The sequence below is a fragment of the Ochotona princeps genome, chromosome 3, assembly GCF_030435755.1.
Source record: "Ochotona princeps isolate mOchPri1 chromosome 3, mOchPri1.hap1, whole genome shotgun sequence".
Taxonomy (NCBI): domain Eukaryota; kingdom Metazoa; phylum Chordata; class Mammalia; order Lagomorpha; family Ochotonidae; genus Ochotona; species Ochotona princeps.
Window position 1 is genome coordinate 71,988,176 of NC_080834.1, and position 27,774 is coordinate 72,015,949.

The following is a 27,774-nucleotide window of genomic DNA, read 5'->3' on the forward strand; positions in this document are numbered from 1 at the left end:
AGGACTTTAACCACTACGCTATTGCGCCAGGCCCTGCCTTTACTATCTTGCTTTATTCTTCCAGCCAGACATATCTTACTCACATCAGCTCTTGCAAATATTGCATTTCATAGTTGTTGAAATTCACAATATTTTTTTCTTTTTTAGACCATCTTAGGTGTGGAATTCTCTCACTCATCATTCTGTAGACTACAATGTTTAACAGCAGGGCTTTGGACACAAATGGTATGCATTGGATATGTGTGTTTAATAAATTGCTTTCTGCATTTTCTTCTTTATTTTCCTAGGTAGCTTTAATCTATGAAGGGTGAATGTCTCCTTAAATATTATATGATTTTATTTTACTTCTTTCATATCCTTTAAAAAATTAGCCCCAAATAATATTTATTTATTAAAGTCTGTATTCTTTGTCTTTTGAAATACTACACTTTTTTTCTTTCTAAAATGGAAACAATGAGAGCAGGATTTTAAAATGATGATCTGATTATGATGACTCTAAACACTTGTTAATTTTTTGTTGTTGTTGGAAAAGCAGATAAACAAGGAGAAAGAGATACAGAGAGAAAGATCTCCCACCTGCTGATTCATTCCCCAAGTGGCTACAACGGCCAAGGCTGAAGCCAGGAGCTCGGAGCCTCCCCTAGGTCTTCCATGTGGGTGCAGGGTCCCAAGGCTTTGGACTGTCCTCAACTGCTTTCTCAGGCCACAAGCAGGGAGCTGGATGGAAGTGGTGTAGCTGGGATATGAAGCAGTGCTCACATGGGATCCTGCTGCAAGTAAGGCAAGGATTTTAGCCACTAGGCTACTGTGCTGGGCTCAAAATTTTGTATTTCCCTATATGTGAAAATAATATGCAATCCATAAACTAATCAGAGTCTGAGGAAAGTTAAACTTTATCGAAATTAAAAATAGAGAAAATAATAAACCTGAAAAGCCTTGAGTTGGTTTTTGCTGCACTGATTCTTTTCTATCTCAGTGCTTTTTTGGGAAATGCTGTTGTTGGGCATGAGCGTTCATAACACTTCAGAGCTGCAGTACAGCTACAGTAACACAGTGTGCTAAGGTATACACTTCCATGTGGTCAATAAGAAAATGATAATTTAGAATTTTTAACACAATTTTTTTCTTAATATTACTTTTTATTACTTTAATAATTATATACTCTACAATAGTACACATTTTATTATAAGATCATTCACATTCTTTTTTTTTTTAAGATTTTATTATTATTGGAAAGCCAGATATACAGAGAGGAGGAGAGACAGAGAGGAAGATCTTCCGTCCGATGATTCACTCCCCAAGTGGCTGCAACGGGCCGGTGCTGTGCCAATCCGAAGCCGGGAACCAGGAACCTCCTTCCAGGTCTCCCACGCGGGTGCAGGGTCCCAAATCCTCGGGCCGTCCTCGACTTTCTTCCCAGGCCACAAGCAGGGAGCTGGATGGGAAGTGGAGCTGCCGGGATTAGAACCGGCGCCCATATGGGATCCCGGGGCTTTCAAGGCGAGGACTTTAGCCGCTAGGCCACGCCGCCGGGCCCATTCACATTCTTTTAAATAATCTTTATTTATTTTACCTGTTTGAGAGGAAGAGAGATGGACACACAGGCACGGAGAGCTCCTGACCTCTATGTCACTCCCCCGACTCCTGTCACAGCCGAGCCTGGACCAAGGTGAAGCTGGATCTCTTACCTGAGTGCCATCACATGCTGTCTCCCAGCATGTGCACCAGCAGGTAGAATTCAGAGCAGAAATGAGGCTTGGACACAGATGCTCTGATGTGGGATGCAGGCATCTGAATTTGATTCCTAAGCACTAGACCAAACAGGAATACTTCTCTATCTTTAAATCAGCATTAATCTCCTTTTTAAAATATTCATTCTCCATAACCCTTGCAATAAGATTGTTTACTAAACAAATATTCACTGCTTCACATGAAGTATTCTTTCTATATTCTATTACTCCAAGCCAATGTTTTTATGCAATACACACATGTCAGTGTGAATAGTAAAATTCATACTGTGTAAAGTAGAAACTATTTTTAGATTAAAATGAGAATGTGGAAGTACAGAATATGAAGTTTTAATCTCACTTATAAAGAATCTATAGATATGAAAATCATGGTGGCAAACTGAAAAATAAATCAATGAAGACAAATATTTTTTAGAAGTTTTTAGCTCTGAACACTCCTTGAGTTGAAAATCACTATAATACTTTCTGTAGTATATAATGTACATCCATAAAAGTGTTTAAAAATAAAATAATTCCATCTTTGTGACATTTTAAAGTTTGACTCTATGGTCATGAACGAAAGCATGAATGTCATCTCTCAAACTTGTGAGGTGGGAATAACCCAATACACATGAATGCTTTGGTATATAGTAAAAAAAAAATTATTCATTAAAAGGTGAAAATAAAACACAAATCAAACTTTTTTTTTACCATTAATTTGACATTTAGTTATGAATTCATTCTCATTTAGTGTACAATCGCTAAGATAATTTATCTTTCTCTAAAATTTCATTTTTTATTTTGTCTTGGAAAGACGGATTTACAGAGAGAAGAAAAGAGGGAGAGAAAGATCCATCTGCTGCCTCACACCCAAGTGACCATAGCAGCCTGAGCTGGAGCCAGGAACCAAAAGCTTCTGGATCTCCCACGTGGGTGCGGGATCCTCAACCACTCTCCCAGACTACAAGCAGGGAGCTGAATGGGAAATGGAGCAGCTAGGACACAAAACTGGTGCCCATATGGGATCCCTGTGGCGCATACAAGGCAAGGACCCAACTACTGAGCGGTTGTGCTAGGCCCCATTAAGATAACTTACTAAAAAGTGTTGTGAACAATAAGGATCACTTAATTATGAGGCAAAATACCTTATTTTGACAACAGCTGAATTGAATTGCTCAACTATCTCATTCCTTAATAACAATAACCATTATGGCTATTTCTATCATTATTCATTTATTTGGTGGTCTTTTAAGGTTTCTATATTTTGATTTATGGAAATTATTTTATAGTAACAAATTTGCCTTGGGTTGACTCAAGGCTCTGAGTTGTAACATGAGCTAAATTTATTTGGATAAGGGAATGTTTAGCCTAGGGGTTATGTACGGCCCTTGAAATTGTTGTGTCTGCTTCTATCATGACAACTGCTGACAGATCTTGAAATTCAATTCATCTATATCAGGCTAATTTTTATGATAATTTTGTTTGTAAATGTTGCAAATATCCAAATGGTGCTTGGCAAAAAAAAAAAAAAGTTTCCCTAGCACTGGTTTATGGATTCATAAGTAGTAGGAAATACTTTTCTTGTGTTTTCTCAGCTAATTCTCTAATATTTACAACATTCCTTGGAGTTAGGTTTTATAATCCCAACCTAAAGGAACTGATGTTCAGAAAATTAAGCAGTTTGCCAAAAATCACACAGCTAGTAATTATAAACCTGGGGTTCAACTGGGTTCTTCTTAGCCCAGCGCGTATGCTTCTGATCTTCTCCCAGTGCTGTGTTTCCAAACTGGACTTTCCTTGAGCTAAGAATGTCACAACATTTAAGCCTAACAAAAATGACACACAGTAGGAAATGTTATCTCTATATTAAAAACTGCATTGTGGCTAAGTTATAGGAATCAGCTGATAAGCAAAGATGAAGCTACAGACTAAGCTCTGTCTAAATTTACATCCCATGCTGTTTTCACTCTATCAGTCCTATGGGAATTTTGGCAGGGATGAAAATGATTTCTCTTGTTGGCTCTCTGTGATGGTAGACACAGCCTCATGGTTAATGCACACTGGAAAAGTGGCTGATGCAATTCAGGAACTTTTACTTAATTTTGATTCACTGAAATTCACACTTGAAAGTCACTTGTATCTAATAACTGTTATACTGGAGAGGGTAGCCATTATTGAGCATTACTATTGCTCTGACACTCCAGGCAATTTAAAAATAGAATCTTTGGGCAAAGTGTGGTAGGCTAGCAGCTAAAAGTTCTTGCCTTGCACACACTGGCATCCAATGTGGGTGCCGTTTGTGTCCTGGCGGTCCTGCTCCCCATCCAGCTCCCTGCTTGTGGCCTGGGAAAGCAGTCAAGGATGGCCCAAAGCCTTGGGACCCGGCAGCCGCGTGGGAGACCTGGAAGAAGCTTCTAAGTCCTGGCTTCAGATCAGCATAGCTATGGCTGTTTAGGCCACTTGGGGAGTGAATCATCAGAAGGAAGATCTTCCTCTCTGTCTCTCTTCCTGTCTGTATATCTGACTTTGCAATAAAAATAAATAAATCTTTAAAAAATAATTTTATGAATAACTTTTACATGAACTTAACTCTTAAAATGAGTAAACTTAAATTCAGTTTTTCAAGTAAAGTAACCCAGTGAATTCCAAAGTAGAACTCAGAAAGTTTACATTCTCATTCTACTTCAAGGAGCTTTTTCCTTAATTATTCTATTTCTATTGAATTTAATTTCTCTTTAAATTGCCAACAAACAAACAAACAAACAAAAAACCAACACAAGAAGAATCCAAAGTTTTGAGCCACTTTGGGAAATAATTTACCATACATCTTTGATAGTCTCTCCCCAACTCTCTTGTTCCAAATGTATATAGAATGTGTCTGGTGCAGCTGCAGTATGTCTGTTTGATATTTTACTGCTTGTGTTTTGACCTTCACAGGACAGAAAATACCAGTTTGGAAGACTCTGAGTCAGAAGTGATGAAGTTAAGTCAAAAGGGGATTGAGCTTAATGTCACAGATCCTAAGTGAACAAACAACTCTTGACACAAAGCATTCAGGTTTTCACCATTTTGGTAACACGGGAAAACAACCCAACCTTACAAAATTGTTTCTACAGGTCAAGGTCTACAACAAAAGTTATTGGCATATAAGCTGCCTTAGTACCAGCTAAAGTGGCCCCCTTATGATAGAGGATTTTGCAACAAACCCCCACAAACTCATGGGAATACCTGATGTGACTTCTAGATCCTGTATGTTTTAGGACAAATCTTCAAATTTGGTAGGGTGAGACCCAGACTCCTGGGAACCAGGAAAAAAATGATTTCTCTTTAGCTTGTCGAACTGATAAACATCTTACCTGTGCTGTTTAATTCTCTTCCGTATGCTATTATCCTGCCTCCAGAATCTGGAATGCTATCAAAGTCACACGATTAGAAAAGCTATTGACTACACTAACACACTTTTATATCTTCTGAACAGTTTTTATGATGTACTCTGCTGATTTTTATAAGAATACAGGCATCACAGTGTAAACTCTGATTAAAATCTCAAATAACCAGTGAGAATATTATCTATCTATCTTTGAAAAAATAATCACTTTTCTCTGATCATAATTCTGTTTGAACTCTTTTCTTTCTTGACAGAAAAAAAAACATTTAGAAATCACAAGGTGTATTTCTTAACACTCTCCTCTCCTGATCTAAGGTGAATTATATTAATAAATTATATACACTAAATAGAAGTGCTATTGGCTTTCTGCATGTGTTTAAATCCTGATTATGCTGTTTATATGCTGTGGTCAAGTTTTAGTTCTCCTAGCCTTGATCACTTAATCTGAAATAATGGTACTGTGGATTAAATGGGGGTAATTAGCATATTGAAAATGCTTTAAAAATATTAATATTATGCTACTATTGTTCAGGTATATGGATGTAGAAGACTAACAAATAAGTACATGGTCTAGTTTATATGCAGAATGACTTAAAATAATGAATATTCGATCAAAACCTGGATGAACTTCAGTTGATTTCATGACCAAGTTTCATAATTCTGGGATTCTTACTTAATCACATTTAGAATGATAAATATTATTTATAAGGAAAAGTTTTTGACAGCATCTATAATAAGAGTAATCAGATATGAATAAAAAATGAAATGTTTCCTGAAATTTTACCTAAAGCTAGTTAATACGTGTTTGTATATTCTCAGTGAATAAATAATTTTATCTAAAAACCAAAAGGGAATAAATATTACTCTTACTGGTCAAAATAAATCTTGCTTTATTTTAAAACTTTTTTTGTAATTGCCCAGGGAAACCATTTTATAAAATTTGTTTTGTTTTTATATTTTGTTTTCATTTGCAAAGCAAACTTTTAGAGAGAAGGAGAGACACAGAGAGAAAAAGAGAACTTCCATCCACAGTTCTCTCTTTCATCATGGTTCTCTGGCAAAAGCCAGAGCTAAGCAAATTTAAAGTCAGGAGCCTGTAGCTTCCTCTAGCTCTCCTTCGTAGATATAGAGGCCCAATGACAAAAACATTCTCCACTGTTCTCCTGTGAGCAGCGAGCTGGATCAGAAGTGGAGCAGCCAGACACTGCTGGCTACAGTTGGTCAGTGTTTACACTCTAAATGTAGGAATCATCTCAAAATTGTATCTTCTGGGCCGAGTGCAATGGCTCAATGGCGAAATCCTCACGTTGCAAGTCCCAGAATCTCATATGGGTGCTGGTTTGTATGATGGATGCTCTGCTTCCCATCCAGTGTTGGCAATGCCCTCGTCGCCACGTACCCCAAGCCGAGCGGAGGGACTAGGGTTACAACACAAGACAACGCAGAGAGACAACACAAGACAACACACAGTACACCGAATGCCGATCGATGACAGATTCATCTTTATTGCAACTCCAGGCTTTCTTTTATACTCTCCCTAGCTCCTCCCGGTGTTTATCCAGTCCTCAAGGGACCACCCTAAATCCTCGAGTTCCTCCCTGTAGTGGCCACCCTAAATCCCTTGAGTTTTATCCAATCCCTTGGCAGATAACTTGACAAATAGGAAGCAGGAACTTGCGGTTAAGCCAGTGGCTAGATGTATCAGGCCAAAATTACCAATCCTGTTATGCTCTGAGAAACAAGCTAAGCTGTGGAGTTAATCCTTGGGAGACCGGGGTTTGCAATCCAGCTTCCTGTTTATGGCTAGGGAAAACAGTTGAGGATGAGCCAACCAATGCCTTTGGACCTTGCATCCAAATAGAAGACCTGGAAGAATTTCTTGTTTCCTGGCTTTGGTTCCCAATCAGCTCAGCTCCAGCTGTTGTGTCCATCTGGGGAGTGAACCAGTGGATGGAAGATCATTCTATTTCTCCTTCTGTCTGTAAATCTGATCTACTTTTCCAATAAAGATAAATAAATCTAAAAAAAAAAACCCTGTATCTTTTTCATTAATTTCCATATACAGTTTAACAAAATCTTCACCCAGTATTGTTTTCCAAATTTGTACGACAGAACATATGTTTTTTTCTTTGAAAGTTTTCAAAGAAAATTCTATGAGATTTAAGACTAATCTGTTCTAATTTCCTGGAGTATATGTAAAAAACGAAGGAAAAGAGAAAAGTGAAAATGGAATAATGCATTTCTTTTTATATGAATATTTCTATGCTAATGCCAGTTACTATGTTGTAAACATTTGGGCACATAGTTAATAAAAGCAATCAGAGCCAAAATAAGTTCCAGTAAGAACCACTGAAATTTTTCAAAGCAGATTGCCTAGCACATATAACGTATCAAAACATTTTGATCAAATTAAGACTACTATTCAAAGCAGTAAAACTCAGTTCAGGATTGATAGAGTATTTCACATACAAATAAAGCTTAAGGTTTCATTGGACCAAAACTTTTAATTTAGCAAAGTGATATCTGAGTTAATTTAGATTTTTCAGTAAAGCATAAAAATGACAATAAAGGGGCTGACTTTGTGACACAGCAAGTAAAGCCTCTGCCAGCGCCCTTTTGTGGCGTTCTGGCTGCTCCACTTCTGATCGAGCTTTCTGATAATGCACCTGAGAAAAGCAGCAAAAGCAGACCCAAGTGGGAGGGACCCTGCACTCATAAGAGAGACCTAGATGAAGTTCCTGGCTCCTGGCTGTAGTCTGGCCCAGCCTCTGACATCACTTCCTCTTCTTCTCTGTGTGTTTCTGCCTTTCAAGTAAATAAGTAAGTCTTTAAAAATGGGAATAAACTTATTTGTGTGAAATGTATGCCATAGTAAAGGTCAACTGTATTTGAATAAAGAAAAGCATGTTATTCTCACTCAGGAATCTTTACTGCAGGCTCGTGACTTAATGCTAAAATGAAACTTACAAAGGAGCTGAAAACATGTTAGATTTGGTTTTTATCTACTGAAATACATCACTACTAGGTTAATCCTGTTTCTCCTGGAGATTGATTTTTGTTTGAAGCAATTATGTATGTAAATAATTATCTAACCAAATCTGGGCCGTGACATGCAGGAGGAGACTCAAGTAGGATGTTCTTTCAAAAATGTACAGCTTGCTAAACAAAGCACTTTCACTACATGCGTGTCTCACTGCTTTTTGCCCAGGCAAGATGTGATGACTAGAGGCATGAGATTAGTCTTGCAACCATGAGAATAAAAGACTGTATGTTGCAGTTAGTGAGGAAACAAATAACAGGGGCCTTGAGAATTGACGATACGAGCTCCAACAGTCTAAACTGCTTTCTTAGACGTCTTGTTACGTGGGAAAAAAAATGGCAGCCTTACTCATTAAGTTTCAATAGCGTGTGTTGTTTGTTGAATGCAATAGAATGTAAACCTGGTTGGTTCGCTATTAAAACTACATGTTGTCTTAATCAAAATACTTAATTTGATTGAAACATCAATTATAGAATGAAAGATAACAATGTGTAAAGGGCAATAAGTATTAATTGTGTTTTAGTATGTGCATATTATCTTAAGCATCTTCTAAAGATTATATTGTATCTTTATCATTTTTGAATTTTTTAGTAATTCCAATATATGTTTTTCAATTATTAAGAGTAGTCCATTCATTTACTCTAACCCTGACTATCAAGAAGACAGTAAACTCTTTCCTTATTTATTTATTCTTAGGTTAAAATTATCTGAAGCAGAAGAGTTGGTTGGGCTCTTCACATGATAGAAATACCTGTATTTACAAAGCACTGATGTTTGTCTTCTTTTTGCCCTTTTTTTTCTGATTGACCATGATCTCAAGATCTTAAGGGATGAAGAGACATAGAAGAATTCTTGAATCATTACATAGAGGAAAGCTACCTATGTAGTGACAACAAACACCAGAATAAGACTATTACATGTGTAAGAAACAAAATTTTATGATGTTAAGAAACTAAAATTCAGTAGTTCATTTGTCATTTACTACTCTAGTATTAAGAAGTATCATAATAGTGTTTTAATAAAATTCATATCATATCATATAAACTAAGAGGAAATTGTGATTTTTTTTCCTATGGGCTTCTTAGGATATATTGCTATGTACAAACTTTCTTACCAATCTCTAAAATAAATTTTTGAAAACATGCTTTCTTCTTTGCATTTGGAAAACATTACTTAGATGAAGTTCCTTTGTGAACCTCCATTAATTTTTGTGGTTGACACCAGAGAATACATTATAGAAGCTATTATATTTTAAATTCTTTTTAAAATAAATGCTCATAATGGAAACTCAATGATTAAAGACTAATTCAAAGGAAGAACATTCTTTTAATTGATGCTCTAGTATTTTAGCAATGAGCACTATTCTATCAGTTTCAGTTAGGGCATCTTTCAGTTTATGTTTGCCTAAAATTATAGTCATCTCTGATTTTGTGGTATAATGACCAGAGCTGACAGCTATTCCTTTTATTTAAGTGTTTGGAATTTTATTTAAAGCTTCCTATAATGGACAAAATCAAAAGTTTTGGTACTTCTGAAAATCTTAATGTCCTAAACATTTTTCATAAAAACAGAAAAACTATATATTTTATGATATTTTTTAGTTCCTGAATGCATATGTACGCATAAATATATTAATAGAAATATCTGCCACTCAGAGTATGGGTATGGGTAACAGTTTATTTTCCCAAATAACCAGCATTTATATACTTTCTCTGTTTTCAAAACTAGCACTGAATTCACGCATGGTGTTAACAGTATGTGTGTCTGTGTTCTGGGTTTAGGGAAACATGTAAGTGTTGTGCAATTGTAGATGGAAAAGAATAGATGAGAACTCTTAGTCATCATTTTTTGTTTTATAGGTTCTAGAGACATTTGTTACACATAAATGGAAAAACGCCAGCCTTTTCTGTCTAGTACTTTAACATAATTCATATGTTTGATAATATAATAATTAGGTCATCATAAGGATATAATACTCTATTTGATTTTTGGCATTGACAATTCTTTAGGTTATATAGCCTTGTATTTAAAATTCAATGTTTAAGGTTGAAGAAACACATTTGTAACCTATTCAATTGCTATGGGAACTATGTGCTACAAGTGCAAGAAAAAAAGCTTTGCAAATAATTAATGCAATACATACTTGTTAAATAAAATTTTAGAAAATGCTAACATGTGTAAAATATTACCCTAAAGTCTCTCAACAAATATACTGTTTCTGCTTTGAAATGTTTCTCTTCCATCGCTCCTTGCATATTTTTCTGTATGTGATTTTTTATCATTTCATTGTTATTTTATACTTTTTTTTTCCAGGAAAGCCGTTAGTTTAAAAAGAAGCTCAGAAACACACATGACACATAGGATTATACATTCTTTAAATATCATCTTACCATCTTGCATGTTAATGCTTGTGAAACAATCTGTGATAAAGTACATTTATATTCCTTCTCCAACTGTTCTTTCTAACACATTTTTTCTCTCAAAAATATCCTGTTTTCTGGTTCATAATCCATCTCCCTGAATTACTATCTATCACATTGTCACATCCGGGCGACTCTATAGAGGTTCACTCACAGTTATGCGTCAGACTACCACTAATACAAACACATTTTTGGAGTAATTATCTTGACGACTATCCCACATGACTGTTACTCTCTGCCTGCTCATATATCCCTGTATGGGACTGTTCTTACTCCTTCAGCTTCAACTTTGATACATTTACTCATTTGACAAATAAGCCTTAAGGAACGTTTTTCATACCAAACATCATGCTAAACGTCAAAACATCATGGTCAATAGAACACATTTTTAATAATCAATTGCAGTGTTCTGTACGAGCTGACTGAAGTGAATCAAAGGCATAGTCACAGAAAGAGTAACGAACCTGAGGTCTGTCTCAGGTGTCATGATGTAACGCTCCCATTCTAGTGTGTAACTGCATGTTCAGGAAAGAAAAAAAAAATATCCAATAGCATTGACATGCAACAAGATATAAGTTTGGAGGCTGTGTTAAATGAGAAGGCAACCCATTTCCAGCATGAAATATATTGATTCATGATTAGCTTAGGCATATCCTCTTCTTCAAAATAAAGCATACTGGTAGATACACTAAATTCATTTTCTCCATCTGTAGCCCTTCAAAACAGAGTATACACTATAAAGATTTAGTGAGATTTTTCAGTTAAAATGCTGTTAAATGATTAACTCTCTGAGTAGAGAGGTGAACTAAAGTGGAAAGCATTGTGTGAGAAAAACAAAGTCCTGCAAGACTTCCAAGGTTACTAATTTCTAGGTGTGGGCTACATGTTCGTCCAGGCTTCTGGAGTCTGATCCTTCGGAGTCAGTTTGAGAGCCTTCTCAGGAAAGGCCAGGGTAGAGCAAGAATTTACACTCTGCTGTTCACACTGTTTTGTGAGCTCTCATAGTGGGTGTTGACTGGATTCATGATATACTAGCTTATGAGCAGAGCAAATGTTGAGATCAGTTCTTCCTCCAAGATCCATTTTGGTAAGGAAACTTCTGCCGATGGTCTTCAAATAAGAAGTTGAGAAGGACAAATTAAATCCCCACTGAATATTTATCTGAGGAATTTACTTCCTGACTCAAGAATTCCAGATAATTAAGCAACAGGCCTGGAGCTGGTATCTGTGAGTTGTGTGAATGGTCACACAGAGGAACTTAACTCTGATCAGGAATTTTCTCTGACCTTGCAATCCTTTTAAAGCTCTGTATTTTATTACTACTTTTATGAAGGCATTATCAAGTAAATATATGTCCAGCACAAAATATTTTAAAGTATGGATTAAATATAAAGAGGGAGCAAATATCCTTTTTTGAACTAAGCTGACTTTTTCCACTTAAGATGTCAAAAATCTAGGTATTTGAAAGGCTTAAGGTCTCAAGATACAGACTCCCCGAAGTAGGGCACAGCATCTGAGACCCCTTCACATTTGAGGAAATCCTCTGGTACACATAAAATTCTTTGAATTAGTGAAATAGAATTGAGACTGACTTGGAAGTAGGTAGAATTTTCTGCTCTTCATTCTTCAAAACCTAGTATATCTCTTAATAATCCCTGTATAATATTTAGTGAAAAACATGTTTCTAAAACAATAACCCATTCATAAAATGGAGCATCATGTTTGTTCCATGACAAAAAAGTAAAAATAGTCCTTATTCATTAACACAATGTTAAGACACTTTAAAGGGGAACAAACTACTGAATAGAATTATGATGTGCTCACTTTTGTGCTAAAAAAAGAGTAGGTGGGTGCATAGATATATAGCTGTTTCTATATATTATTTTGTATTTAGACCATTTTATGAGTAGGTCATTTACCTTTATTTGACATTTTTCTTATGTATTATCATAAGGATATGTATTCAAATGCCTTTAACAAATTATATGTATATATGCATATATATATTCAGTGCAAAATTTACTACTTTTGCAAATGGTTGTCATATGACATCTAAATAATTATTTTACTTTGAACCTGTGAGTTCAGAATAAGTTACCTGCCATTTTTAGTTCCAATATATTTATAAAAATTCAGTGTGTAAGAGAATTGTAAGATTTTATAGAGAGGGATATGGTGAAGTTTATCTAAATATCCAATATTCTTAAAATTGAGTTAAAAAAACAGAGAACATATGTATTTATTCTCTTTTTCTGGAGAAATCTTTATCTAGTCCTAAACCTTTGCTAGATGGGAGAAGGAATTATGGTATGGAAAGTAAAACTGCCACCTGTAGTGCTGGCATCCTGGCTGTTTCTCTTCTAATTCAGCTTCCTGTGAGTAGCCTTTGGAAAGCAGCTGACAATGGCCCAAATGCCTGGGCCCTGAACCCATGTGGGAGACATGGAAGAAGCTCAGGATCCCAGATTTAGCTTGGTTCAATCCAGCCACTATAGCCATTTGGGAGTGAACCAGTGACTGAAAGATTGCTCTCTTGTTGTGCTGTCTCTCTCTTTCCCCATCTCTTCTTTCTGTTCCTCCCCTAGACCTCTGTAACTCTACCTTTCAGATAAGTAAATAAACCTTTTAAAAAAATCTTGACGCCAGATTCCCATATCGTATCTTCTACTTGTTCTCTGCTTTTTTTTTTTTTTAAGATTTATTTATTTTGTATTACAAAGTCAGATATACATAGAGGAGGAGAGACAGAGAGGAAGATCTTCCATCCGATGATTCACTCTCCAAGTGACAACAATGGCCGGTGCTGCGCCAATCCAAAGCCGGGAACCAGGAACCTCTTCCAGGTCTCCCACACAGGTGCAGGGGCCCAATGCTTTGGTCTGTCCTCAACTGCTTTCCCAGGCCACAAGCAGGGAGCTGGATGGGAAGTGGGGCTGCCGGGATTAGAACAGACGCCCTATGGGATCCTGGCACGTTTAAGGCAAGGACTTTAGCTGCTAGGCCACGCCGCCGGGTCCTTGTTCTCTGCTTTTAGGTTAGTTGACATTTAGATAAACTTCATTCCATCTCTCGTGATACCAAAACATAGGCCTCCTGGAATATCAACGATTGCTCAATATGGAAAAAATAACAACAAGTAAAAAGCCTGAAGCATAATTTTATTATTTTGAAAAATGCAATGCTTCCTTGATCTGAATAGCTTAACTTCAGCTATTGTTGATCTTGACTGCATGAAACAAAAATCTAAAGCAGATTTAATTACTTATTTTTAAAGACTCCATATTTAGTCATCTAGATAATTACAATTTAATATTCTTAGTAATTTTCAGACAATTCTTGAGGATAATATCATGAAAATTCATTATCTCATAAAACATTAAAAGATCAACTATTTTACTTATTTATATATTTGAGACAACACAGTTCTATAATTTAAAGCTTTATTTTAGAGTCTACAAAAAGGGTGATGAATCTTAAATAAGGAAATTTTTATCTCACTGTGAATATATGCTAAAGCATCAAAAAATATTTCACTGGAAATATTATCTGAGATTTAACAAAATAAAAATTTCTTCGGCATTTGTTCAAGCAAATTAGAAGAAAGTAGCTATCTGAATAGAATAGTCTACGCTTCTGTTAAGGATTTGTCCCTTTATTTTCTGAGTTCAGCCTTCCTAACTCTTGCTTTTGATTGCCTAAGCATTCCCATCTTTCCTAATCTTTACTTTATACCAAATTGCCTCAACATGGGCTGACAGTAACTAATTATATTAAAATTATAGAAAATTCCACAAAAACTGAATTACCATCATACTTTTAAAAAAGAAAATGGCAAAGAAAGAGCATTTTACACACCAAATGTATTTTACAAAGCAGCCTCAATTCTAAGACAATTTTGTCAGTTTTAGAAAAGTCAGATCCACTCCTAAAACATTTTTGGTAGCTTTGAAAATATTCCAAAGAACTGTGATCTCACTGTTCCAGAGAGACTTTATTCTAAAAATGCCTAAAATTAATTTCAGTGTTTTCCCTCAATCCCTACCTCATCAATCCATTTTACTATTGGGGTTTCTAATCTTAGCAATCTCTCCCCTTTACTGTCCTGTTATTCCATCTTTATGAACACCCTCCTATCAAACTGACCTCTAGACTTCTATGAAATCTGTACCTCCTCTCTCCTGTTAATTTGAGTTTAGAGTTCCAACAATGTATTTCTGTGAATATGAAACTAACTTAATAATTATTCTCTGTATTCTCGGTATTTCCCCTTAAACTTTGTTCCTCTTGGATTTTTTTTTTCAGGCACAGATATAATGATGTTGCTTCCTTCAAAGGATTTGTGAAGGGTTCAAGTCTCCAAACAAGCAAGACCTTGCCTGATTTTCTCTTATCCAATTTTGTCTTGCTTCCCATACATAGTCTGCATTCTCTGGCAGAGTACATCCATGATATCGGCTTTTCTTAATGAGAACATTTCTGTTTTGATTTCATGGAGTTTTTAGCATACTTGGATAAATATTTTCTTACGGGCAACTTTTTCAATATCCAGGGTTAAGTGTAACAGTCAATAATTTCAGTTTTGCATATGGGAAAAACTGACCTAAACACAAGAAAGTGTAAATGGTGTTGATTGTATTTTTTTTCCCCTGAACTCTCGATGCAACTGGGCATGATGTGGCTAAGACACCAGGTGCCTGTTTTGCAGGCCCAAGTGTCTCCCAGTGATGTCTCCATGTGCAGATATATATGAAGCAAAGCATCTTTTTAGTAAAGACAGACATCAAAGGAGAATCTTAATAGTAAATCATAACCTCCTAGCATGTTTTTGTTTTGGTGGAAGTGAAGTAAAAATGTTAAAGCAAACTGTAGCCTCATTTCCATTTTCAATTTTGTCTTGAGGGTGAATAGGGTTCCACAAGTAATTTGTTATGTAAGTCTGAAGTGCTATCCTAGGAAGGAAGTGGCAAGGTGGTAATTGAGGCAGAAGAAGAAATTCATCCTTTCCATGTGCCTTAAATTCCAGGCAAACCATTTGTATAACTGGAAACTTCCTGAAATAGAGTCGCTTTTCCATACTTGTGGGTAGAAAGGCTCCACCTTCCTAGAATGTTTTCTTTTTTTTTTTTTTCCTCTTATTGATTGTCTGTTCAACACCTATGCTTCCTTCAATACTTTTTTTTTTTTACAGTTTTTTGAAGTTTTAATTATTCTCCATGATATAGTCTTGTAGGTATAGGGATTCTCTCCCCATTTTATCATCCCACCATTTCTCCCCATATTATCACAAAATAGTCCTTTATTAGCAGTTACAAGACCAACATTTTCAAGTGCATCATGGCATTCTACGTATTGACAAAGGTAGAAGACTGAGTAACCTATTGTGGAAGTATATTTAACAGCTTCATTGGGAGTATCTTCACTTCCTGATATGCTAGTTTCCATTATATAGTTCACCTGTGAATATATATATTTACATATATATATATAATAAGAATATGTATGTATATACTTGTTCAGCTATATCAGAAAGAATATACGAAATTTGTCCTTTTGGGATTGGCATATTTCAGTGAGCATAATCATGTCCACTTGGGACCATTTGGTTGCAAATGATAGAATTTCTTTCCTTTTAATGGCTGTGTAATAGTCCACGGAGTAGATGAAACAGTTTTTACCCAGTCCTCTTTTGACAGGCATCTGCCTCGTTTCCATGTCTCACTATAGTGGATTCAGCTGCTGTAAATATAAGATTGCAGGTCACTTTCTCATAAGCAGATTTAACTTCCTTTGGATGTATTCCCAGGAATGAGATAGCTGGGTCATATGGGAAATCAATTTTCTGTTCTCTAAGCACTCTCCATACTGATTTTCATTGTGGCTGCACCAGCGTACACTGCCATCAATAGTGAAGTTGGGTACTTTCCTCTCCACATCCACTCCAGAGGGTGTTGTTAGTAGATTTATGAATGTAAACCATTCTCATTGGAGTTAGTTCTAATGCTAGTGTGTTTTCTTCTAAGAATTTATTTTATTTTTATTGCAAAGTCAGATATACAAATTTTATTGCAAAATCAGATATACAGAGGGCAAGAGAGACAGAGAGGAAGATCTTCCATCCGTTGATTCACTCCCGAATTGGCCGCAACAGCTGGAGCTGAGCCAATCTGAAGTCAGGAGCCAGGAACTTCTTCTGGATCTTCCACACGGGTGCAGGGTCCCAAGACTTGGGGCCGTCCTTGACTGCTTTCCCAAGCTGCAAGCAGGGAGATAGATGGGAAGTGGGGCTGGCGTGTTCAAGGCTAGGACTTTAACCGCTAGGCTACTGTGCTGGGTCCCCAATGTGGTTTTTATTAGTATTTCTGTAATAGCTAGAGAGCCTGAGCAGTTCTTCATGAGTCTATTATTAGTCATTTGAATTTCTTCTTTCGAAAAATGCATGCTAATTTTCTTTTTCCATTTCTTTACAGGGCTGTTTGTGTTACTGTCATTGGATTTCTGAAGCTCTTTGTAAATCCTGGATATTAGTCCCCTATCTGTTGCATAGCTTGGAAAGATTTTCTCCCATTCTGTTGTTTGTTGTCTCTTCACTTGTTCCCTCCCCTCCTCCCTCCCTTGAATCTCTCTCTCTCTCTCTCTCTCTCTATCCCCCCCCCCTTGCTCTCTCTTTCTCTTAAACCTATTTGACAGAGACTGGCAGAAAAATAAATGAGCTCCCATGATTGATTCACGCCTAAATATTTGAAACGGCTGAAACAAAAGGTTTGATTTGGGTTTGCCACATGTGTGATGGGAATTCAAGCACTTGAGCTACTTGTTGGACTCTGGCGCAGAACCTGCATTCAAGCCCAGGCACCTCAGTGTCTAAGCAACTGCTTAGTCACAAGTATCACCATCCCCTTGAAACCTCATCACTTCCCATTGTGTATTGAAATGGTTTACATACTTGTTGACCTTCTGAAATATCTTGCTTTGTTCAAGGGTACTTTTGCATTTAATCTGTCAAACTAGGTTTGTCAAGATAAAGGAATAAATCACCCATGAAAACATCCTGGAAAGAAACAAAGAACAACACTCTTAAGATCGTAAAATAAGATCCATGATTAAGTAGGATTATAATTTTAAAAATTGTATTCAATTCATGGTATAAAAGAAGATTAATCTGACAAATATTATCAGTTTATCATTTAAAGGCACAACATCTTTTCACTCTTCTATATTTTGCTCTGAAAACAGGAACTTCAGCCCTCCCCAACATTTTTCAGAGACCAGCCACGGTTCTCTGACCTCTTGTTTGTTCCTTTCCTTGGAAAAGGCAATGATTTATGCTATTCTTGTAGATGTGGGAATCTAACTTGCATTGATTTGTATCTGTTCCCCCTCAGGAGGAACATCAGTATGTTCAAGGTTATTGAGCACAGGTGGCTTTTCTTCCTGAGCTCTGTGTGCAGCTAGATGGGAGGCAGATAATTCACTATGTGCCTGGATTGCAGATCTTACTCTCTCCAAATGTTAGCATCAGTGTTCACCCATGTGAAGCAGTACATTCTTTTCTCAGGGACAATGGGTTTCTAAACCTTACTTTACTAGATAGAACTGAGAATTTTTTTTAATAAACTTACTTGAGAGGAAGAATGATGGAACACAGAAAGGCAATGTGAGATCTATCTGCTAACTCAGCCACAAATGCCTACAATGAAAAGATAGGAGCAAAGAACCCAATCCAGGCCCACTGCCTGGGTGACAAGTATCCAGTCACTTACACCATCACACACTTCCTCTCAGGGCATACATTAGCCAGAAGCTAGAATAATCAGCAAAGTAAGGACTGGAACTCAGCACATCTGAGCTGGGTTTTGGGTATCCCAACTGGGGACTTAACTGCTGGTCAGACTGTCCCATAGAATTAGCTCTACCTATCTGTTGTGTTACTTTGTCAGTTGGTATAAAATTTGTCTATAATTAGTGGGAATATTACTATCACACTCAAGCAACAATTAATAACTCTCATAACTGAAGAGATTTTATATAGCAAAGCAATTGCTTAGGCATACCGATGCCAGAGCTACTAAATGTTGACATTTGAGTGTAACTAGGGATTACACTGGAGAATGTTAGGAGATATCTCATAGAAATGGGATAATTACATTTAGTGTTTTCCTGTTCAGTTAAATCTGCATTTATATTATTTTAGTTTAATTTAAAATGTTGTTTATTTACACAAAAAAAAACACACTTTAAAAAAATTTCATATGGGCCCAGCGGCGTGGCCTAGTGGCTAAAGTCCTCGCCTTGAACGCACCAGGATCCCATATGGGCGCCGGTTCTAATCCCGGCAGCCCCACTTCCCATCCAGCTCTCTGCTTGTGGCCTGGGAAAGCAGTTGAGGACAGCCCAATGCTTTGGGACCCTGCACCCGTGTGGGAGACCTGGAAGAGGTTCCTGGTTCCCGGCATCGGATTGGCACAGCACTGGCCCATTGCGGCTCACTTGGGGAGTGAAACATCGGACGGAAGATCTTCCTCTCTGTCTCTCCTCCTCTGTGTATATCCGGCTTTCCAATAATAATAAATTAAAAAAAAATTTTTTTTATATGCACAACTTCAAGAACATAATGATGCTTTTCACCCTTCCTTCAACATTTCCTCCTGCTCTCTTACAATTTTTCTTTTGATATTTTAAAAATATATTTATTTATTTGAAAGATAGTTATATGGAACTAGAGATACAGAGAGTGAGGTGTTCCATTTGCTGGTTCACTCACCAATTGGCTGCAACAAGCTCATAGAGTGCCCATATGGGATGTCAATGTCATGGTGGCAATGTAACCAGCTGTGCAATTTTGCAATGATATGCTTCCCACTTACTTTATAATCAATCACAAGTTTAATCTTATACTAAATAAGCAATTGTACATATAGTAAGTAGAAAGGCCTGTGTTCCTCAGGGATGTAAACAAAAGCTATAAACCACAATCAAATTGAGTATAAACACCAATAAATGCACGTAAGAGAAGATAAATGAGGATTTTGTCATCTAAGTACACTCATAATCAACACAAATATTAAGAACAAAACTCCTAGAATAAATAGATTATACCCCCTCAGAAAATCTGTTCCAAAAGTAGAAATCAGAGCTGGTAAAATTCAGTATTCTTCTTCCTCACCACTAGACCACAGAAAAACCTTATACAACAAAGTTACTCTTTGCAGCGAACTTTGCAATCAAGCCTTGGCTCAGCTGCCATGGTGGCTAGTTGGCCCCTGTGTTCTACTACTGAAGCTGGCTATTGTGGGGCTCTTCTTTCCTTGGCCTGCTGTCACATATCACCTTCCCACTCATCTCCATCACCCAGACACTTCCAAATGACCAGGACAGTGAGAAAAGGCAGGATCTTACCTCTCTATTGACAGAAGATCTCTCCACTTTTCTGAGTTGGGACAAAAGCAAGGATTTATATTGTGCATGAAAGCATTTATTTTTTCCAATCCATTCAAAAACGGTCATTATAAACATTAGTTAAGATTCCTTCATCGCATGCTTGAAATCCATTGTTTTCGAGAGTTCAGAATTTGTGACTTATTTTTAGGAAAGTGCATTGTGGAAGAAAAACATACCCAAGAAACTTGGTGGAATAATTTTTCCTGAAAAAAGTACATGTATATATGTGTGTGTGTGTGTGTGTGTGTATGTAAGGAGGGGAGAGAGAGAGAGAGAGAGAGAGAGAGAGAGAGAGAGAGAGAGAGAGAGAGAGAGAGAGGATTAGTCAAAAGAGACTTTGCTGGAGAGCATTTTATTATAATAAAAATACTTATCAGGAAGGGTAAGCCAAATAAATTCAGGTATTGGCTGGGATGATGCTTATAAGTGGACTTCCTTGTGAGAATAAATTTCTGTTTTGTTTTCCATTAGGACACTGAAAATATGTTATTTACCATAAAGTTTTCCCCTCCTTCCTTTGTTATCATCTGAAATTCCACCAGCATTTTAGTTAAAAAAAAAAAAAAAGGAAAGAAACCAAAAATGAAAACAAAACAGTTGTATAGTAGGAAGGCCTTGGGAATATGAAGCTCAGGGGAGGTAAAGAGGGGAGTTGATAGCACACCTCTGTCCCCACAGAGACGTCATTCCTTGGAAGAAACAGCAGCTACTGTCTGCCACTTCCATTTCCACCCTTCAGTTAGATGTAGGTTCTCTCTGTGGGATGGAACATGAGATCTCCTGTATGACACATAGCTAAAAATACACACGAGCTAAAAGATCTGTTATTTTTAGATAATAAAACTGTGGAAAATTTGTGGTTCCGATATGACTTGATCGAACCTGGAAATCTTCCTCTGGAACACAAGCAAAATTTTTTCTTCACAATTGATAGAGCTAAAGATAATATCCACGGAATCAGAACCTAGAGCCAAACTCGTAATAATAGTAAAAAAAAAAAGCCCTCAAGAGTTGTTTTTACTAATAATTTTAAACTTAAAGTTTAGTTTAAACATATTAAATTTTGCTGAAGATCATTCAGCACGTATATGTGTGTGTGAGAGAGTGTGAGATGAAGAGCAATGATGTGAAACTGACACTTGCGTCTAACGAATGTGAACCTTACACTCCATCTGTGCCCAATCTCTCAGGGCCCTTTTTGACTGTGACGGGACCTTCTTCCTGCTCCAGGTTAACAATCAGAGCTCAGAAATGGTCAGTTTTCCAGTTAACTTAGTCTAATCAGCTCTATGACCTGGATTTCTCCTGCAATGTCTAGTTTTTATCTTGTGTGGTGGCTTTTATGACCTATTAAATAAGTCATGAAGTGATAAGCTAAATTAAAATGCCTATTACCTGAAATCCTAGATCATGGACATAATGTCATCAATGAGGAATATGAAGTAGATTATTACTTTTTAAAGTTTCATTGATATCATAAGTTCTGCCTGGGAGAACCAGTTTTAATTAAATACAAAAAAATGATTGCCATTAAGCAATTTATCTCTTTGGCCGTCCGTTTCCCAGGACTTGGGAATGACTCCTGCTTCAGGCATGCTTGCCTAAAGCCAGCATTCAGACTCAATGGTCACTGCAGTCATGTTGCAAAATATCATTTGACCTGCCTAAATACATATTTTTAGACAATTCTATAAATGGATTTTTCCCACAGGATACAGATTCTATTCCTTTTTTGTGAATGAGTGTTCCCTACTCGTATACCCTTTATTTACAGGAAGAGGAAGAAACGCTGGCATTACTAAGTGGAGCATGACTAGTTTTCCAGACAGCCGGCCTGACCATGAGAATGGAAACGTCCCTTGGCAACCGCTCCCCATCTGTCCACAGAGGAGATGACACCTCAGGAAAAGGCTTACCTCCGCACATTTCCCATGGCCTTGTAAGGTCAGGAGTGCTCGCTGAGGAGTAGTTCTCCTCTGTTCAGTTTAAAGTGATCTTAATCTTTCTCAGAGAAGCTTTGAAACTAACATTTGTCATGTTAAAAAAATATATACTAAAATGAGTTCATTATCGTTTGTTCTTTCCACTTAAATCACTTATAAGCAGAGGATGGTTGCTGTTTCCCTGTTTTTTTTTTTTTTAAAGCCAAATAATTTACTACTGTTTAAGCTTAGCTATATTCAAATCAATCGAATGTGTTGTTGCTGTTTAAATTGACTGGCAAATATACAAAAGAAAAGTCCAAAATCTGAAACATTACCCAATAAGTAAAATGCTAAATTCACCTCTCAGGTAAACTAGTATTTGTTTATATTCTTTTAGAAAGCCACTAGGGAAACTTACCTACTAATTTGTCTCAACTGAACCTTTAGAAAATTTTCTAGAACCTGTTTCTGCCTCGTTTTTTCATAATAAAAGCTAAATCCTCATTAATAACCTATGATAATAGAAGAAAACCACCACTGAACAGATGAGTTTAGGCATCTTAAAAATTTGGGCATCTTAAAATTTTGGAAGGACAGATACAAAAAGCAAATTAGTAGTTGATAAATATTGGGATATTTTTAAGGAAGTGCATGAAGTCTCATGTACTTAACAATCTGTCAAGGCAGAGGCAAAATGCTGGAAAGCTGAGGATTTGTGAGCCCTTGTCATATGACATCCCAAGCACCTTTGGAAACAGTAAAACATAAAAGCCACCACCCCCTTCCTCCTGAGAGAAATTCTAAATGCCAGAGAAAGTTCAAGGTGCTAAAATGCCCTGGTCCCTTAAAGATTTTCACTCCTCAAATAAAGATTCAAATGTTTTAATGTTACCAGCTAGATTGACAAAAATAATCCTCAAATCTTGGAATGCTCCTTACCTCCAACTTACTTTTTAGACTTTTCTCAAGGTACAGAGCACTGTTCTAAAATGCTTATAAATAAATTATATCCTGACAAATAATTATAGTTGGGTCTCATGACCTATAGGACAGATAAAATTTAATTCATCTTATATTTTTGTAGGCTTTATATTTGACAAAGATAAATGAATCTACAGATGATTTTCCACTGTTAAGCAATAAATAAAGTGAAATCCAAGAATCTTGTGTGCTATGTGGTAATACCAGAGGAAATGTCTATCTATTTATATAATCAGCATTTTAATTGTTTAAAATATTATGAGTTTTCTGGTAATGAATAGTGCAGGTGTCTTTGCTGCTAGAGGAAGTCTTATAATTTAAAATTGAAATTGAAAGTTTAAATAACCTTAAGACAGCTATTAAGTTCAAGAAACAGATTTTGATGATTTTGTATTGCTCAGGTTGACATCACTCAAGAGACATACCTATTAATCTTTAAATTCAGGTCCTGCCCCTATCAATCATCATTAATTTCATAGAGGTCTTTTGTGGCTATTTCGCCTTTATTTAAAGGATATCCAATGTTTTGCCACTGACATAAACTGTCTGATTTCTATCCATGTTATCCCTGGGCAGGGTATCTCCATACCACACAGCTAATTTATAGATTCATCAGTTATTTCAGTGTTTGTGATTTGTTACTCATACTATTGTATCTGAAATAGTCCAAATGTCATCAGTGGGCAAGAAAAAAAAATGAAGGAAATTACTTAAATCAGAAGTTTAATCTTGAGGAAAAAGTTGGGTTCAGAATTAAGCTATAAGATCCCAGCAACTAACCTTTAAGTGAGTTGTGTATTTATTTATATTGTAAAGTCAGATTTATGAAGAGAAGGAGAAAAAGGAAGAACTTCTAGTCTGCTAGTTCAGTTCCCAAGTAGCTGCAACAGCCAGAGCTGAGCTGATCTGAAGCCAGGGACTTGCTCTCGGTCTCCCATGTGGGTGCAGTGTCCCAAGGCTTTGGACCATCCTGTACTGCTTTCGCAGGCCACAAGCAGGGAGCTGGATGGGAAACAGAGCAGCTGAGATACTAACCAACACCAATACGGGATCCCAATACATGCAAGGCAAGGATTTAGCCACCACGCTACTGGGTGTGGCCCAAGTTGTGCTTTTTTTCAAAAACAATTTATTGATTGACTTATTTAAAAGCAGACCATCAGAAAAATAGAGTGAGACAGATGTTTACATTGTCTAGTTCAGTCTCCAAATGGCTGCAAAAGCAAGATTTGGGCCAGAATGAAGCCGCAAGCCAGGAACTCCATGCTGGTCTCCCACATGCTGGTATGGATCTAAGCATCTTGCTAAGCACTTTAGCAGGAAGCTCCTTAGGCTGTGGAACAGCTAGGACTGGAGCTGGCACTTTGGGGAATGAATGTCACAAGCAGCTCAATCCTTTGCATGACTATACTAGCACTTGATGTGCAGTCTTCTACATATTACTTAACTTAAAAGGTAATTCCATCACTGATTTTATAGGTGCCAGCTGTTGCAACAAGCAGCTTTCCCAGAGGAAATGAATAAAGTCTCAGCACAATTCTATTCATATTATCCATGATGATTATCGGCAGGAATAATGATATGTTTGTCTAAAACCACACAGTGAATTCAGCTATAGAGAAAGATATTCATAAAGGATTTTTCTAGGTTGTTTCATACATCAAAGTTGTTCTTGGAATAATAAGTTTCTGTTTTTCCAATTTCTAAAAATACTGGTTTAGGGTCCATTATTCCACATTATAGGTTCTGGGAAACTCTTGCCCTTTCTCTCCAAAATGGCATGGTACAGAGAGGAGATATTCACAGCAAAGTAAGTTCAAGGAGGGGGCTTCATGAGGGGGCTCTTTGCTGAACTCTATTCAGAATGTGGAAATGGAGGTGGAAGGTCTTCCTAGAAGGAGGATTTTTGACAGTACTGTGCAGAAATGGGTCAGGCAAAGGTAGTAGGCATTTGAAATGAAGAAGAGAGATCTCAGAAGACAAAGGGTCTTAAAACAAATGATACCTAGGACACTTCACCAAAATTGCTGAACCATGAGTGGAAGTCCAAAAACAAAAGCAGGAATGGCTAGAAAACAGGCTATGAAGTACATTGTGTACCAATTTTGCATTTTTGTCTTTTGCTTATGAGCAAGGAGGAGACAATGATGTTATAAGCAAGAATAGTAATATGGAATGTGAACTTGAGGAGGCTAATCTTGGAACCAGATATGATGCTTTGTGTAATAAATCATTTTAAAGATACTGTATGTTTCAAATTTGCATAAATCAAGAAAGAAGGTAGAAAAGTTGTGTTGGTCAAGCCAGTAGAATATGTAGAATATGCTTTAGATCAAAAAGTAAGGTTGAAGAAATTATTTTTTACAATGTGAGTGACAAAATAGATGGAAGAGTCCATACTTCTATCAAAGATTTTAGAAGAGTTCATTCAGAGAGAGAAGATAGGTTGATTTAGCCAGAGGATAGTGTGAGTTAAAAACATCTTAATTTTAGAGAGGGTGTTAAATCACCAAAATGGAGGTATTTGGCACCCAGTAGTCTATAAAAGCTCAAAATCCAAAGGATATTTTGGAGCATCAATATCAAGTCATATCTAGGTAGTTAAAATCATGAGTATGATGAGGTCCAATACAAGTGCATGGAGTGTGAAGAATGAACTCAACAACCCAGCTTTTGGGAATAATTTTAAGTGATCAGAGGAGTAATGTTCAATGAGATAGAATGGAATTGACTAGGAGGTATGTGGAAGTTTAAGTTGAGGAATGAAGTGCAAAGGAAGCCTATCAACTCGAAACTCTTAGGTTTCTCTGTTTGATTTTAAAAAGATGGACTGAATACGTAAAACAAAAAGTCTGATTTGCTAGAGAATATTTGTGCGTAAGTATGGTGAAAAAGCAGTCTCGGTGATTGGTTTTATTGGGTTGTGATGGGAAATAATTGTTGGTACTATGTATGAATGACTACATGCATGACAGTAGAAATAGAAACAAACTAATCTTTTGAGATGTTTGGGTGAGAAAGCAGAAATACAGATGGTACTTAGAGATGTTGCATTAACATGACATTTGTTACTAACAGAGAAGAAAAGTCTATTTAAGAGTTCAGAGGGCAGCAAATTGAGAGGGAGCAACTTGCTCTACCTGGAAGTAAGATGTAAGAAGTAAGAGATAAGGCAGGGTAAGATAGATATCCAAGGGAGGTGACAGAGGGCACAGTCCAGGGATTGGTTTAAAACACGTGGGAAACTATTGAAGTCTTAGTTTCTTGGGAAAAAGAGTTCAGGCTTGCGTATAAGCAGATTTGCATGCTTGGAGCTTGGAGACTGAGAAGGCTCTGAGCTGAACGCTTCAACAGTTTTAGTACAACTGTAAACAAGAACTTCTGCTAAAAAACAAGGTTGTGGGGATTGATCGTGGAACTTAAGAGAGACTGGGATCTGAAATGATCATTGATAGAAATGGAAGAGGGAAATGTCCAAGGACAAATAAAAACTCTAACTGCTGGCACAGATGAGCCACCTGAGATTTGAAATGGTGTGCAGAAGAAAGTATTTTGGGAAAGTAGTTTGGGACATGTGATATTTTCTGTATAGGTGCTTAAGGCTTGGCTATAGGAACAAAGACGTGTATTTTAGCATTAATGCAGCCTTGCTTGTTTTTTTTTAAGTTTTGTCAGCAGAGAAATAAGAGTGTAAAGAAACCAAGAGAAATTGGAGAGTTAGTCAGATAAGCAGATGGAGGTGAAGATAAGCAAACAAGATAGAGTGCAGGAGACCTAATAGCTTGAGAGAAAATAGAAGCGGGAAAAACTCTAGGGAAATCAGAATTGTTCGAGACATATGCAAATCAACAAGTAAGGGACTCCAAAAAAGAGGTAGGCCAGGGACAAGAACTATAGGATTATTTTACACATGACTATCTAAAGTGTAATTCTGAGAAATCATGCAATACTGTCTAGCGTTTGTACTAATCGTTATGGCTCCAGTGTGCTTTTCCCTCATTAGCTACTTCTCATTGTTCTGGTGAATCAAAAAGAAGAGGTATTACTGTAGTCATGAAGGCTGAGGTAATGTGTGCTTGTAAGAGCTTTATGGAACACTCTGGAGTGTTTGTGAAGAAGTGAAAGTAGAAGGCATGGTGTTTATTGGTACAAAGGATTTGAAACATGCCTCTTAAACATTTGAGCAAAGTGTAGAAAAATTTCAAGTAAAGTCTTACAGTGTTTTCTTATTTACTAAAGAGATAGAAGGTGTTTCACCAAACATTGCTGTAGGACACATCAAGTGAAGGGGTTCAAAAGAATAGTAGCAACAAAGACGCCCATGTACTGCTTAATGAATTCTGCAGAAGAAATACCAGCTACAAGTCATGGTTTACAAGATGAAGTGAGAGAATGAGTGATAGGGGAGGAGAACAAGTTGCATCTCTCCCACCGCAAAATCCCACCCCCCCAAAAAAAAAGTTGACATGAGCTGCGTGGTTTATGCATTTCACGGGCTAATATATCCAGAATTATCTGCCTTTTGCTTTTCTTAATATTATACACATCCTCCTATATTTTGCTGCTTCTTCTCTTCAGATTTCAAAGCTAATAAAAAATGATCCCAAGCATTTCTCCTCCTTCCTCACCTACCTTTGGTTGCTTTCCCTGGGGATAATTCTGAGCCTTCTCCTTTGCTAAAATTTGTCTTGCTGGATTGCAAAGAAATGAGGGAGAAGGGAAAGGGCTGAAAATCTAATAAAGCTTCATATTCCTGTGGGCTGAATAGGTGCTAAGCTATGACCTAAAACTACACTATGGTTTCAAAATGCTGATTTCTTATGTTTACAGATTAACGTAGAAAACAAAGTGGTAT